Consider the following 14,487-nt stretch of genomic DNA (forward strand, 5'->3'; position numbering starts at 1 on the left):
TATACAGAAAGTTTGACGTGACAGACTTTCTTTTTCCCCTCCCTCCTTTAGCTTTGAAGTTGATGGCAGTTAATTACTGTGACGTTCCAGAAAGAGAAGTTATTACACGAGAAGCTCCTCATTTGCTTTTGTTGTATTGTTTTTAGCTCAGATGTTGTCCCCATTTCTAGTCTCGCACTCCTTTTTATACATCTCTCTCTCTGTCTTTACAGTGGGCATTTTGTTTTTGACTGCATTGTGAGATATAGATCTCGTTAATTCTTGCCTGGCAGCGTCTTTTGAGAAATGCAGCCATTTGTATTTATTTATATATATATATATATATATATATATATATATATATTATATTATATTATATTATATTTATATATATATATATATATAATATATATTATATATATATATAGTATATATATATATATATATATATATAATTGTCTTATTTATAAGACAGCAATCATTTCACTAAGAACAACAACAATTTATGGAGCTAAAATAGTGTAGAAGTATATTAATACATTTGTGTACAAATAAATATTAATAAGTATATACAAGTAAAATAAGAATAAAAATGAAAGCTAAACAAGAGCAGATCAAATTGCAAGGTAAAGTGACAGTTATGCAATATAAATATTGTGGTTAAAATCAAGATTGCACTGGAGTTTTCTTGCAAGTGCACATGGGAAATGTTCAAAATGACAAAAGCTGAGGATAAGTTAATACAGTTAGGAAAGCGAAATACATATCAAAAGTATTACAATGATAAAACAATGTTGCACAAACACATCACCGAACTCCTTTTAAATATTGAGAACTTCCGTGTGTAAACACTAATAATATGAAGCAAACACTTCTGATCGTTTCAAAGTAATAATAAATAACTTGAGTGTGCGTAGCAAATGGGCGGCTTTCAAATGGAGCGTACCATAGATCATGTTGCTGCATATTCCACACTCATAAACAATATGGATGCATTTACTGGCCTGCCACATGTCCAATCTCCCACATCAGTGTATCAACACTAATCCAGTTACCACTGCTCATTATCCCCCCCGTCTGCCGATACACTTTGATTGAAATATGATAGTCATCTGAGATTGAATTAGAGACAAGGTCACGGTGGTGACCTTCCGACAAATTAGCACAGGAATGCTTTAAATATCACGAGCGCGGCTTAGAAGTAAGTCTGGTTAGTCCTGTAATTGCATGTGGGCTGCTTGCAGATGAACACGGCAAACACACACGGGTATTATTTGTATCCTTGTTAGTTGTTGCACAAAGTTCTGTGTCCTTGTTGTTAAAGTCTTTCATGCTCTTAACTCACACTCGCATCATTTCACAATGCATGTCCTTGTGGGGCGTACTGCCAACTAAAACTGTCCTTGAAGTTGACAATTGGTAGAATGCTAGACTTTTTCCTTGTCACCAATACAACAATTCTATTAAAATGGAGAGAGTAAAAGTGTAAGACCTTAATGTTTCTAGGCTCGCAAGTTTCTCCCACTTCATTCGCAGGGTACTTAGGAAGTATTTAGGAAGCCCAGTTCAACCTGCGTTTCCGAACCAGTTGATCGCTTCTGACCACATCTTTGCTACAGACATCAAATAAATCGTCAATCAGCGTCTGCATTCTGCTTTAATGAAAGGACTTAATGTTACAATTGTAAGAGAGAAAACGGTGCCACTGCAGACAGTAATCTATCCATCAATCGGTGCTGTCATGTTGAATCAAACTGCGTTGCGTTTGAAGTTGTAAAGAAGCACAGATTCGCATTTGAAGGAATAAATGGTGAAACTACAGAATGGTGGCATTTTACTTTCTCCATTTAGCTGTCAGGTCACTTCAGGAAACAAAACAACCTATTAAATACCGATTATTCCGTCAAATCCGGTCCAACATTACAGTCAGTGCAATAAAATGCAGAGAAGTGTCTTTGGTGCTGCCTTGGCGGCGGAATAACAAAAGGCAAATTAAAGCTAATTAACATCTGTTTCTGGCTCTTCGGCATGATTTAGGCGGTCACAGACCAACCAGAGACGGAGGCAACCAGAGGAGGCAGGAAGGAAGCCGTCGTAAATACATCACACACACAGATCAACAGTCCACGCGTGTACGTACACAAGCCGAGCCACACAGCATTACATTTGTATTAGAGCGAGCGCGCGAACACGCTCTACAAAAGACACATACGGTCGTCATACGGGAACACGCCACACAGACGCACGCCGTTCTAATAAATGAGTTATTCATTCCCTCTGCCAGCAGTTACAGAGTGTGTTGTGTGGGTGCACAAAGACAGCATCCCCTGCTCTCAGTACATCTTCTCAGCAAAAGCTTCCAAAAGTCAAACTATAAATTTAACTTTGCGAGATAAAAAAAAACCCCTCAATGGACTGAATATATTTTTCAAATCCATGAACAGACAAGGCCAAGAGATACTTAAAGAAGCATCCTTAAAAAGGTTCTACCCTAACAGATAAATACATACTGAACATAACTTCCACATAGATAGATTAGAAAACCCTTAACATGAGAAAAAAATTAGTTTGAAATAGAAACAACAGCGTTCATTGAGCATCTTTTGATCTTAAAAGTATTTTCTGCTCCGAGATTCACCTTTTAAACTCTGAAGATTTTGACTTATAGAAAAATGTTCTGAAGAGCGGTAGACGATGGGTGGATGGAAAAATGTTCTGGATCAACACACAATAGAGGTTTTCACCAGTTCTTGCAGACATTAGAAATGTGTAGCCATAAAGGAGAAGTTATATAAAACTGTGACATACTGCCCCTGCTGGCTCAAAAGCTCAATGACATGCAGGAAATTAACACATCTTAAATCCAAACTGCTACCTATCTATGTTCTCATTCAAATACAAATTTATTTTAATAGTTTTAGGATTTATTTGCACATTTTGTTAAAGGTGCATCACCAAACAGTCTCATGGGGCTGCAAGCAAAAAGTTGTGTTTGATTTTACTTTTCCGTGGAGCTGCATCAGTCTATGCCAATACAGCATCTGTAAAGAGACATATAACCCTAACCCTGGTTTGACCACAGAGGCCAAACCACCTAAAAATATTACCAAATTATTAATATTATAAATGATAAAGATATCTGAGCTCCTCAGCCTATCTCTAAGGCTGATCTTTGTTTGCAGTAACTCCCAAACCAGAAGGAGCAATCCGCTGACCCCGATGCCTATCCCTGCAAGTGGTAGACCCACAGGGTTGGCAGCTCCATGTTGTCCGTTTGGGCCGTGCAATGGGTCAAGGGCCCGGCACCAGACTCCCTCCCATGTCTGGCTTTCCCTTGTGGAGTGACTCAGCTCTCTCAGTAACATCAAGCCCTCAGAGAGAAGCATACAACACAATACAACAAAGCTTGGTTTTGGGTTCCCGTAGGTGGGCGGAGGACAGAGATGGGAATGAGAGAGATCTCACACACACACACACACACACACACACACACACACACACACACGCATTCTCACTGGCATGCAAAAACACACAGGGATGCTAATGTCAGTACACAAGCCAGCAATCGTGCTCGTAGAGAGACGCACAAACTCACACACACCGGGTTTGTACATACACCTTCCAACTGCACTGGCTTATCAGCGAGGCAGACAATACCATCCCACATGTAGTGCGATCTATCATTGTGGGCCAGGGACTGCATTACAAGGCCTTAGATTGTGGACTAGATGGGTCTCTCAAGGGGAAGGAGCAGAGTGTGCCAGAACCGTGGAAGCGGGGCAAAGCTGCATAGCCAAGCAGCGGAAATGAAAGCCGGCTTGGGCCTCTTGGATCTCTTTTTCCCCCCCCCTATCTCTCTCTTTCCATCCCTTCGCCCCTCTTCGTTTCCCTCTTGCCCTCTCTGCCATAAAGGGAAGATCATGCTTGACTGAAGAGGCGATGTCGGAGGGGCTGGGCTCTGTGGATATAATGATTGAGGGGAGATTTCTGATAAGGATGAAAAGAGGAGGAAATATAAAAGAAGTCAGTGTTGTCACCGTCGTAGATGGTGACAGGGGCAATGGACTTGCATCTAATTAAAAGTTTGCCCTTGGTGGAAAAAATGTTGTAATGGAAATACTCAAAGGAGGACATTAGAAGCATTGCATGATGGACAACATTCAACTGCAGTGTTTAAAAGCAGTGAAGAGCATTCACGTAGATGCTGATTGCAATACAGATAAAGGGTATTCATGGGAGAAAATCCACTCCCCAGATGATAAAATGCACTAAAAGATGTTATTCCCTACTTTATTTACACTTATAGGTAAAGCACTATGTTTACAGACACTTCTGGATGAGTAAGAAATAAAATACGACAGAAATTTCCACTAAATTATGACTGTGACAGCTTCTATTCTGAGAGAAAAAACACATTTGCTTTGAATTGTTCCAATGGCTTATTCCTCGTAACCTCAACAGTTTCGTTCAGCTCGAGTTCAACGCGCTGATACTTTAATGCGAAGTGACAGCGAGTCTCTGCATCCAACTACTGCATTCTACTTGGCATCCAGATGCAGAATAATTCCAATTTAAAAATGAACAAATCCCATTATTTCCTTTACGATGACAGTCAAATTGCGGGAAAAAAAAAAAGAGAGTACATTAAGTCATCTGCATACATTTAATTTTAACCTACTTTTAAATGATGAGTAATGCAGCAAAGCGTCATCTTCAGAGCTCTAAAAAGGCATGCACAAGCAATACCTGCTTGTGAATAATTGAGGATTGCCTAACGGTCGAAACAAAGTTATCTCACTTAGGATGCAAGCTTACCGAGTATCAGAGGAAAAAAATATTGGATCAGAGGAGGAAAAAGGCCCGGACTGCATCGATCGCGCTGCTCTTTGTGGTAAGACAGCGTAATGATGGAAAAATGACTCAGTGGCTGAGAGTGGATGAATAAAAGCAGGGGGAAAGTTAGTTTGACTGTGATTTCTGATGTTTGTACTGCTTAGGAGGGATCTATCCTCTCTTATTAGGATGTTTAACATCTCTAAAGCTGGCAGCTCATGTTTTTAAATGATATATTTAAAGGTAATCCTTGTGAGTGTTTGAAGCAAATTGAAAACAATTGCTCCTTCCAATTGCATTACTGTGACACATCCGTTTTCAAAATCATTATTTTTATCCAGGTGTGTTGGCTAAGGTCAGAGAATACTCTGCAGGTCTTACTTTTCCGAGGGCCAGTGGCATTTCACAATTGTGCTTTGTTACTATAGATCTGGCTTCATGATACCACATATTTTGACTTTTGTCTGCATTTAAAGTAATTATGTGATTGCTGCATGTCTATCCATTGTTACAGTGCAAACGCGAAAGAGTATTACAATGAATTTAGTTCAGAAATGGAATTAAAGACGAAGAAAAATATAGCCATTTAGAGAAAATAGATTTTTTTTTCAAAGAGGTCACTAACCCGTCATCATTCTGCCGTTAAAAATAAGTGGATCCGATTCAAAATTGTTAGTAGGTAGCGGAGGAATCATCCTGTTTCATATGCACTCATGTGGGTCTATAATGTGTTGTTTTTTGTATGCAAACATACATCTCTTTGTGAATCTGTGTGTGTTGGCTGAAACAACTAGACTGAAGCCTGCCCTTTTGACCTCCCCGTGGTAAAGTTTCTGCTGCCAAGACTAAATAGAGAAGAACCCTCCAGCTACCTTTGTTCCATTGGGCTTTTCACACCCTCATCCTGACAAATAGATACTGGTTTATTAAACCACTATGCTAATTATAACAGTGGTTTGCGGGCAGTATTGCATAAATACTGTATATAAAGTGGCCAATTGCATTTGTTTAGTTGAAGATTGAGATGGAAAATGAAAAGGAGGAAGGTTGGTAAGGAGGACAAGAGAAAGGTGATAATGCAGAGAAGATAAATGTCAGAATCATTTTAGAGAGGTCATATTATATTTCATGTGTTAGATAATTCATTCTGCTCCCATAGTACCTTTTTATTTATCCTTGCACTTCTCCACTACATTCATCTGCATCTTTTTATGGCTTCTTTCAAACTGCTTTAAAATTCCCTCAAAACTTGACTTCAAATGACTTTTTCACGTGTTATATTTATGACTTTTTTACTATACATAAGCAGCAATCAATGTTAAAGAGGTATATTTGGCTATTAATTATAAAGAATGTTACACTAAAACATCTTCCGGACTGTGTGGGTTGAACAGATTTGATTGACAGTAACACTAAACAACCTACAAGACTAGGTTCAAATATTGCTAAATCAGGATTATTGCATTAATTTTTTTTAATTTATTTTTAATTTTATTTTTTAATCAACTGAGCCTTTCCTACTTTAAACCACATATTTAAAAACAAAAGTAAAATAACACAAGCTGTTATAACTTCTGTGTGTTCAGGAGCTTTAATCATGATTTTGAATCTTTACTTTTTTTAATAATTAATGAATTAATAATTAATTTATAAGATCCTACTCGGCCTGTGATAACAAGACATACTCATGCATTTCAAAGGTTTGTCAAATAAAAATGAATAAATGAATAAAAATGACTGGTCGTACTGAAGCAGCAAGAGTGATGTAGAGAAATTGGCATCATTCTCATACACACGTCCATAATGCCACATTGAGATCATAAACAGTCAAACTCGGCAACCTGCTGCGGATATGAACAGAAACCGGGCTTCAACGAGTGTGATTCATGTTTTACTCGATCACACGGAGAACTCCACACAATCACACCCCGAGTGAGTCACACCTAAGCACAAGAGTGGGTGAGAAAAAAAACAAAAAACAAAAAGATAGAAAAACACAACGATTTTAAAAGCTTGTTCTTGATTTCCACAGCAACCTGCTTGTCGTGCAACAGAGCCCCGTTTAAAGAGGTGGCGTCAGGGCAACCGCTTGTTCCCACTCTTCGTCTTTAAAAAAACGGCTCCTTTGTGGCCATACGTGGGGATTTCCAATCACGAGGCTCCTTTCATAGATTTAACGATGTGGAACGATGAGCAGGTAAATCACCCCCCACGTCTTGTTTCATATCGTCGTAGCAACAGGGATACCACCCCCCCCTACGACCGTGGCTTTCAACTGGACCCCGCTGATCATCATCACATGTTCTTAAAGCAGAAAACAGAAACTGCAACCGCCCACTGTGGCAGCCTGTCTCCACACACACGCACACACACTTAGAACTGTGAGGCTTTGGATTTATCCATCTGGTACAAGCACTGGTGATTAGTTGGATGCCTAGTTTCTATTATCCACCATCCATGTCAGCATACATACCAAACTGTTAAACCTTTGGCCCGTGTGTCCTGGAGAGCGGACTTCGGAAGCTGAAACCGTTTCATTTTCTAGTTCTTTTTTTTTTTTTATATAAATAAAAAGCTTATGGTGGACTTCTCATATAACAGTAGTGCAAACTCCACTGCTGTTCTCACCATACGATTAGATACAATCTGTCCCCTGGAGGTAAACCCAATGATTGACATGCAACACAGATGTGTGGCAGGCGTGAATTATGGGACGTTCTTCCGTGCATAATTTCACTGAGCATGTGGTATCCATAGCTGCAGAATACTTATAGCGTGGCACATACAGTACTTTCGTAATACACTAGTTACAAAAAAAAAACACATGTAGCCATTTGTCAGGAATTTGACTTAGACACCTTGTTGAATATTTTCAGGCAGTCAGTCAAGACTTTTGCGTCTTTGTAGTCTTGACGCAGTTAATCTTTCATACGTCGCTTTTGGAGATCATCCCCTCAAAAAGGCACAAAGTCACATACCATGAGGGTTTAGGAATATTTATTTTGACTTCAGTTGCTATGCTATGAGGAACATGAGGATATTGTACTGAACACCACATACTGATATGTTCACCATCAACATTGGCAGTTATGTTAATAATCCAGGCTTCTGTGGTAAACGAGTTGTTTATTAGCATCGTCTCTAAGAGTTATAGGGTTGCTTTGAAGCACACTTTCCGTTACTCACATACGATCTACATGACCTATAACAGTTTGAAGCATCGGGTCGTTTATTTGTAGCGAGGCCTTTGCGATTTCTAACTTGAGGGAGGATGAGAAGAAAAAAAAACACATCCCGTGAATCACATGTAATCTTTTTCTTTTGTATTAAACTTCAGAATCAGGGAAAATAAGGTTTCTTTCTATAGTTCTCGACTTTGAGAATGATGGCTCTAAAATGTATTTCTTTAAAAAAAAGGTTATTTTTATGGCTTTTCCTCCACTGCACAGCAAATAGACTCGTGACATGACATATGTGTTTGTCTGCTGAACCATGCCCCCCGACTTCCAGCGGGCTGTGTGAGACCCATGCGCTGAATCCCAATGTCCTCATCCGTCCTCCTGCATTAATCCTCGTATAAGGCCGAGGTAAAGTTGATTTAAATGATTGACTGGCTTGATTGATGGGGCTGATTAAACTCCAATCATCATTTACTCGGCTGTCATTTAAACCGACTTCATTTACCAATAAAAGAATACTACTTAAATAATTATGACGATGAACTAGATCCTGGATTCGCACTGTTCCTCTGCAGATTTTTGGAACACATTAATATTACATTAATGTATTTGGCTGACACGTTTTATCCAGATCGACTTTCAATGACTGCAAGAGTAGAAAATAAATGAGGACATTTAATCCCTCTATAAGTTTGGAGGTTATAAAATGTAGTTTTGATGAAGGATTTGGAGGAAAAAAAAAATACTTTTCCCATGCCTGGCTTCATAAAGACTGAACTGAGGAGACCTTTAATAAATCACGCAACGCAAGTTTCTCCGGGGAAATTTTTTAAATGGAAGATTTGAGCGAAGAAATATCTGGTAAAAAAAATAAATAAATAAAAATTAATACAATCATACACAAGTGATACTTTTAGCGAGGGTGAAATGTTAATGAGCCTGGTTGAAATGTGCATTTTTCCCCCCCATTAGCACACCCTGAGAAGAGCATTCCCCCCACCTAACTAGACATGGAAATGGATTCGCCCTACTTTGCGAAAATTTAATTCAGATGTCAGTTTTGATCAGTTATGGAAAATTAGGCTCTTGCTACCATCCAACCCCTCCAGTAGCATGCCAGAGATCATGGGCTTTCAAAGTCAGACACTGTGAGCCCCCTTCAGGCTAAATTGAGACAACTGAACCACCCCAAGCTCAGTTTCTCAAGATCAAAAGTATTTGTTTGGAAAATTGGCACTATAAAAGAATATGCCAAATGAATTATTAGCACTTCCTGTTTGCAATGTACCCATGCAAGAACACATAACTATCACTGGACTACTTTAAAACGTTTCATTCTTAGGCAAGTTCTACTGTTAATATGATTTCTAAGTCATGTACGTTTATGTAAATCACACGGGGATATGAATCAGAGAAAGATGTTTAAGGTGTAGATTTTACAGAAGGCTCAAATCTATTATCTATCTGATTTGATAATGATTAGACCTTAAAATCTTGCTGCTCTACAAGATCACAGCTCCTTCCTCTGATTCTTTTTCCTCCACACAAAAACAGCTTAATGATTTGATCCGCAGAGCTTTAAATGTTAATCACCACGTACGATTGCTGCTTCCGGGTCCAAAATCACAGCTAACAGTTAGTCTGATTAATCAGAGGTTTTGATCTTTCTTTAAAGCAACAACAAAAAAGTGTCTCATTTGTGGCTAATGATAGGCTGGCTGTCTGCCACTGTAAAATGTCACAGTGGTCACACAGTATTATCTCCACTCAGTCTTCATTATGAAGTTAGACAAAAATGTCAAGTTGACCTTAAAAAAAAAAAAAAAAAAGCAAAGAAATGAAGGAAAAAGGTAAATACAGTGAGACTCTGCCCTCATCTCCTGGGCTTCTTTATTTATTTTTTTATTTTAAACAGGTCGGTTTAATCTAATGGCAAGGCTGTCAGGAGGCGACCGAGTGCCATAACAGGCTGTCATCACTTCCTGAAGGTGAGAACCAAGGGATTGTCTACACTCTTATTGTCTACAGGGCCCTCGATCCATTAACATTCATTAAGCAGGAGTGATTTGATACCGGAAACCATTAGAAACCTCTAAGGCCTTTTATTAAAGAAGTTGTTAAGTACTCACAGGGAACTATTGGATTAAACCACTAATAAAAACTAATCTGGGAACAGGTAAATGTTAATATTTAAGGTTATCAGGCTTTTTGAGTTCTACTGCTTCATTTTTTTCCGTCAGGTAAAAATGATCACAAAACACTTTTAACCAGAAAATCTATTTTCAAAACCCTGAGAATTTATGTATTTTCAACATACTCGATCGCACCGACTTCTGAAGGGACCGATAGTGCCGTCTCCTTCCAATCGCAGGCCAACCAGAGCCAAACGCACACTCTAAATGTCTGATCAAAAGAGAGCATTACCAGCTCAGCGAACTTAAGTTTAACTCTAATGAGCATGACGGAACCAACCTTTGTTTTATTTCCTTATTTTTCCTAGCGAAATCTTTATGGCTCTCTTATATGCGCTCATTATTCACCTGGAGCTTTCTGTGGAATACAGTTCAATTAAACCGCTGTGCTGACCTTAGTTAGATGCTGACTACATGGTGCTGGCGAGGTAATGTTGTAATGTTCTGTCTAGAATGAATAAAAAAAAAGAGCTAATGAAAAGATAAGATTATGTAATATTTATAGAATTGCACAAGTGCAAGGCAGCAAGGAGTAGTTCCCAAATGTGGGCAGGAACAGTTTTTAATGACGGCAGTAGATCAGTTTCCTGACAGACCAGTCCCATTATGTTCCGCAGGTTTCAGCAAAGGCACAAAGAAACAACAACGCAACATTACAACGGCTGGGACTGGAAGGAAATGGATTACTGCAAGGCAGGTGAGAGGGGGAAAGAGGGAAACAGGTGAGGAAGTGGATGAATGAGTTGAAGTTGCAATCCTTAAATCCTCCCTTACATTACTTCTTATATTACGAACTGAAATGATAAACATCGTTGCATGTTTTCAGTCAGTCCCTCGTGTTTAAGTAGGCTGAATTCGGCACAGGAATGGCGGACTCTACCACCTACACAAACGAGCATATAGAGTGTTAATTAATTCATGTAAATGCATTGAATGGCCAATGCAAAGATGCTGACCATAAATTGTATAAAAATTATTGTTAGTCAGATAACTAATGATGCTTGATTACATGCATGTATTCATTTCCCTCGTGTTTTAGTAGGCGATCTGGATCGAGTGCTTATAGAAACATTAAATAGCCAATGCAGAAAAATGCTGACCATGAATCAAATAAATAGATACGATTTTATGAAAGCCTCAAATATCATTTAATCGCATTATTATTCAGATAACATGCATAACATACTAGGCGTCCAATGTGCGTGACCTTTGTTTGTAGCTGGACCGAGTGAGCGCAAGATGCACTATAGTGATGTATGCATCTTTTCTAATGTCACTCAGTAGAAGCCTATTGGGCGAGCCCAGTGTTCGGTTATGCTCCTGCTCAGGGAGGCATCGCAGCCGCTGCTGCACTGGAAGTCTTATCCAGAGGGCAGAATGTCAAACAGGTGGTTGGGCGGCTGGGGGCAGGGATGGCAGCGCTCTCTGTTGCCCTTTTCCTTACTCTGGTGTTAGGATCTTAAATGGAGGGGCAGCTGGTGGCCTGCTACTCTCTAAGCGGGAGACGCACTTGCAATAGAAGAAAGAGTTATTGAGACACAAAGAGGATGCTGCACACGGTGCTCCTCGTGTCCATTAAATAACAACATTTCGCTCTTTACTGTCTGAAAGTGCTGTCATGCCGTCAGAGAGAGAGGCTTTTTAATTGTGAAGGTTTATCATATAATGGAGTCAGTCTTTCAAAAACAGAACTTATTGCCTTTGAATTTATATTTGACCAAGGTTATCTCTTTTATTTTCAACACTACGTTAATGGTACCATGCAATGCAGTATATAAACGGACTCCATATACTGTACCACTTTTGTCACCAAGAAATACCCACTACAGTACATGAATAAAATACATCAGGTTTGTGTAATGTACATAAACCTTCATTGAATTCTCTTTTTTCTCACCTCAGAAGACTTACTCTTGGGATTTTGTTCTCAAGTCTGAGTCCTTTGAAGCTATTTTTGACTTGCTCAACCTACTTTTGAAATGACATTCACATTTTTGCTCTCTTTTCGCTTTTTTGAGCCAATAATCCCTCTTGACACAACCTTTGGTCCATTTTTTAAGGGGTTTAGGAGGCTCAAAATCGACTATGAAGGGTTGTAGAGGCTTGCCACGCTGACTACATGAGTCAACTGCTTTTATGAGTTTTACCTCCATCAAAAAAGAAGGTGATATTTTCAGCATGGTTCGTCTGTGTGTTTGTTTGTCAGCAGGATTAGGGGAAAAAACCACCGGTCCGATTTTCATGAAACTTTGTCGAAGGGTGTAGCGTGGGCCGAGGAAGAAACCATTACATTTTAGAGCGGATCCCAATCACAGATCAGATGCACAAACTGTGTTTCACGTTCGATCTCTGCGAACTCAAACAGCGGTCAGTGTGTTGTTTAAACGTCTGAGCAACAAAATACAACACGGCGTCTTTGTTGCGTCTACATTACGACGTAGAGGACAATGGCACCACGGAGGAGCGTGTGAATGCAGCATTGGCCTTGGCGGATGTGTGTGCAATTCCACACACACACACACACACACACACACACACACACACACACACACACACACACACACACACACACACACACACACACACACACACACACACACACACACACACACACACACACACACACACACACACACACACACACACACACACACACACACACACACACAGTAGTGACGTGATCGCAGCTACTGTGCTTGAAGAACTTTGTCTATTATTGTCCCAAAAAGCTAATAGAATGTTAAAAACAATGAAGATAGAAATTGCTGTTACGTCAACCCGTCGCTGAACAAAATAAGCATCGTCGGATACATGATGTGGTCAGTATTGAGTAATCAAGGGACGAACACAGTATAGAAAGCAACAGTCATATGTATTTGGCCCTGACACTGAATAACTACTTGAAAAACCAAAGCAAGAAGAGTGTAAAAATGAGCAGAACAATACATTATTCACCGTCTATCTCGATGCAACAGCCATGACAAACACGGCATTAGCGAACGCCATTAGCTTTACGTTGCCGTCACAATACTCCAGCGTGTGATGTAATGAAGTATTTTAATAATGCCTTCCGTACTGACTTCCGGATTAAGCTGCTCTGAGAGTTCATTTAAAAAACTGAAAAATGTGACAGCTGCTGTCATTATATATTCATCGAGACTCAATTAAGTCAGTGAATCAATTAGCAGAATGAACACTATGTATGTGATATCTTCTTAATTACTTGCTAACGTTGTATGTGCTCACGCCATGTGGTCCCTCTGTCTGCTTTTGCTTTGACTCTTGCCATTAGAGGAGGGAGGCGTCGATACCCGTGGACTAAGCCCGGCTATTGGCGCTCTGTGTAACACAAAGAGAGGGAGAAAGTGGGGGACTCCACTGACTGTGAGCCCCACACTCCTCTTTTACAGTACATCCACTCTTCTCTCCGCCTCGCCCACCACCCTCCCCGTCTTTGTGTCCTCCTGCCGAGTCTCCTTTTACAGAGTGTTAGCTCTGCCTCGCAGAGCGCTGCAACGTGCTGCGGCCACGTGCTGGCGGCCACCTCACACCACAGGCTGGAACCTTGACCTCACTGCACCCTCCTTGAGGCCCCCCCCCCTCCGCAGTGCTTTTCCCTTCTTTGTCCTCCATCCTCCCTCTCTAGACACATTTCTCCTCCTCCCTTTCTGGCATTCCAAAATGTTTTTTACTCACCCTCCTAAACTGTCCCACTTATTCTCTCTCCCTCTCTCTCTCTCTCTCTCTCTCCTCCTTCTTCTATCCCTTTTCTTCCTAATCAGAACGCATCCTGCTCTTCGCTGGCAGTGAGAAGCCGGCCGCTTGTGACTGGAATCCCTCATTACGCTGCCGAAAGTGACAAATCAACAGAGACACACACACACCCCCATTCGCTCTGCAAGGTGCGACTTGTAGTAGCTTGGGAATTCACTTATGTGTGTTGTCCCCTTCCGTAGTATTTCCCTGCATGCAGACACACTCGGAGACATGAAGATGGATGTACAGTGTATAAATGACAGGCTCAAGTGATAAACACAGAGTAAGCAATTATTATTTAATTGAGTAGATGCTCTTCTAGGGTCTGCATATAAATCAATACAAATGCTGTGCGCAGGGATTTCCAAAAGAAAATGCTACAAAAGGAGGTTACGGGTTTGACATAATAAATTAGCACTTCTAGCGTCTTTTTCTGCTCTCTTCGGTGACTCATACGTTGTATTTTCATCCGTTTAATTAACGCCAGTGAAACCTCGACTGATTGTCTTACCGACTCACTCTCATTACCCATCTCCGCACTGATCTCT

At 40.2% G+C, this 14,487-nt stretch overlaps 1 protein-coding gene across 1 annotated transcript in view; it reads right to left on the reverse strand.

Annotated features, from left to right (window-relative positions):
• The window catches only part of LOC115020102 (male-specific lethal 3 homolog), a 411,372-nt gene that overhangs the window by 395,751 nt on the left and 1,134 nt on the right, over positions 1 to 14,487 (reverse strand). The window lies entirely within an intron of this gene.

The sequence above is a fragment of the Cottoperca gobio genome, chromosome 2 (assembly GCF_900634415.1).
Source record: "Cottoperca gobio chromosome 2, fCotGob3.1, whole genome shotgun sequence".
NCBI lineage: Eukaryota > Metazoa > Chordata > Actinopteri > Perciformes > Bovichtidae > Cottoperca > Cottoperca gobio.